The sequence below is a fragment of the Poecilia reticulata genome, linkage group LG7, assembly GCF_000633615.1.
Source record: "Poecilia reticulata strain Guanapo linkage group LG7, Guppy_female_1.0+MT, whole genome shotgun sequence".
Classification (NCBI taxonomy): Eukaryota; Metazoa; Chordata; class Actinopteri; order Cyprinodontiformes; family Poeciliidae; genus Poecilia; species Poecilia reticulata.
The window spans coordinates 29,297,929-29,300,616 of record NC_024337.1 but is presented as its reverse complement, the minus strand read 5'-3'; the positions used below and the strand labels follow the sequence as shown (position 1 = coordinate 29,300,616).

Genomic DNA, 2,688 nt, shown 5'->3' with positions numbered 1-2,688 from the left:
TATATATATATACACGAGATCAGCACACTGTCTAGGAATGAAATTATAATGTACTTTGTGTGTCCCCAAACAGTCAAGTAATTATGTGTCAAATTACTCAGAGATTTGGTCAAGCAGTTACTTTCACTTTCAGTTTTAGGCATCATACGCGCTGAGATGAGTGAATCCTTACATGTGCAAACAGCGTAGCATAGAATGAGATCAAATCACGATATTATAGGGTAAGTTGTGCAATATTGCAGTAAAATAATATGCTGATTCTAGTAGATTCTTGTGATTCTGTATAGCAGTGGCACACATCTGTGCTACATATGACTTGTGAGAGCTGTTGTGCTAATGTGGTAGAATTTTTGAACATATTAAAAAAATAAATAAAAATAAAAAATCCCAAGCAGCCTGCCTTATCTGGGGATCGAATTGCATGTCAAATGCATAGCTAGGTCTTTTTGGAGCATTATTATCATATCACATTTGTTCTTCCAGCATTGGGGAGGGAAAAAAGTCAGATGTGCAATAGTTTTTAAGAAAACTTAATTTTGTTTTTGAGCTAAAAAGAATAATTCTTCCAAAACCACAGTGTGGAGATTAAGATGGCAGTTGAACATTTAAGTTGCAGAGAGCCAACATGTCAATGGGTGTTAAGGCCAGCTAACGTTGCTGGTCCTAACAAGGGAAGGAAAGACGATAAGGAGGAGGGAGTATACAAACTGGGGCTTCTTTCACTTGTCTAATGACTTTCTCTGGCATGTATTGATCACCCTTTGTAACCCCTGTAGCCCCCAGAGACTCAGAGAACGGGTTTCAAGTTACCCGCTTTCATAGAGAATGGAGGCGGACGTAAGGTTGCGGCGAAGGAGGAAGAGCAGAAGAATAGAAGAAGGCCTTATTGTTAGCTGAGAAGCGAGCGTACAGATAAGTACAACCTTGTTCTCAAACTGCAACATCTCTGACTAATATTCTGAGTGATAAATTTACAAAAGAGTAATTTGGAACTTTTTGCAACTTGACAACACAGAATGCCAAAGGTATAGTGCATTTATCAGAGGGAGATAGCGGCGAGTTTGGAGTGAGCTAAACCACCTCGGGATCTGAGTCTTCAGCAATTTGGGCTCTGATTTCGCTCCGCTACTGCTGCTGATACTGATACCGGGGAGCCAGCGTGAATCCTCTGGGGGAGAACTGGCCTGAGACAGAGCAAAACTCCTCTAATTACAACAACCAATCAACCTCGTCTGAATGCAGCGCTGACCTTTGGCTTGACTCTCTGCACTCCTAATCACAGTCAAATGTCTGCATAAGGAAGTCGAGGTGCGATGGAGAAGAACCAACGAGCCAGCTGACATTTTTAGACGTGCAAAGTTTGTGAACTTCTCCGGCTTGGCGAAGGCACGGTCACGTTTTGTTTATTTTCAACCGCTCGTAAAGTGTGAATGACCGCGTTCTTGCTTTTTGAGTTAGCATGTGCAGAAGGTGCTTTTTTTTTTTTTTTTTTTTGTGGGTGGGTACAGGTGCCAAGTTTAGTGAGTAAATATGTTCTGGGTCTGGATCAAGGTGTGGAAGCGTGGCTTGCATAAGAGCGGCAACAGTTTGGGGCGAAGGCAGGCACGCATGGTTGAAGTAATAACAGCGTTGTGCCTCTTTTGAGCCGAGGTGTGAGCTTACCCGCCTTGTTAGCGGGGCGTTTTTTTTAGAATAACAATGTCTCCTGGAACTTTGGGTAAAAATAATTGTTCAACCCTTCAACAAGTGATGAAAAACCCCAACCAAAGTGGGAAAAAAAGGTCAGATTCTGCTTGTGCACATCCATTTGCTGATCTTCAAACCAAACCTGTAGGCAAATTGGCTCCTTCCTTTGTGTTTTCCCTGAATCCATTTAGATATGTTTAAAGGCTTATAACGGGGTGTAGCCCCACATCCCTCACACCTCTGCCCACTGTCCATTCTGCTCCCAATTTTACAACCCAGCCTGATAAAGTCCAGACCTTTTTTTTATGTGCTAAAACAGACTCTGAAAACTAACCAGGCAGACCCTCTCAACACACACATGCTCACCCACTCCTTAGCCTAATATCCTCTCTGCAGCTGGTGGAGTCAGAGTGCACTTGTCATATCGTTACTGGGGAGCTACAACAGGTATTATAGATATTTTATTAACATATGTTAAAAATGAAGCTAAGCTCCAGATGGAGACTGGGTGCACACACTTTTATGTAGTTAAGCCAACATACTAGCTTTGGATTTTCCACACACTCTTATTTTACCTCCTCCTACCAGCGAAGCTCTTGTCCGATGTTTCTTAACATGAACTTAATGAGCAGCAGACCGGTGCTTGGTTGTGTGCTTTCTTTTTTTTTTTTTTTGTATCTTGGTTGGCACACGTGTGTCTTACTCTGCGTGTGTGTGTGTGTGTGTGTTGTCTCGGAGGCCCACTAACACCCTGTCTCTGGTTGGAAACCTGATTTATAAGGCCTTAAATGAGGGGCAACAGAGAAGGAGAGCCAGAACAAGCTTGTGGCTGATTGTTTGTTTATTTACCTTTACCTTTTTTTTTTCATTCACTCCACCTCCCTCCGTCTACACATGTCACATGGAGCAGGAGAAGGAGGAGAACCCGGCTGGAAATCATCAGCTCTCCATGTGTAAAAGGGTTTTTAACAAAAGTAAACTTAGCTACCCTGAATTTTACAC

At 42.5% G+C, this 2,688-nt stretch overlaps 1 protein-coding gene across 7 annotated transcripts in view; it reads right to left on the bottom strand.

The window, feature by feature from the left end:
• The window catches only part of prdm16 (PR domain containing 16), a 202,230-nt gene that overhangs the window by 27,343 nt on the left and 172,199 nt on the right, over positions 1–2,688 (bottom strand). The gene's annotated exons all lie outside the window — the stretch shown is intronic.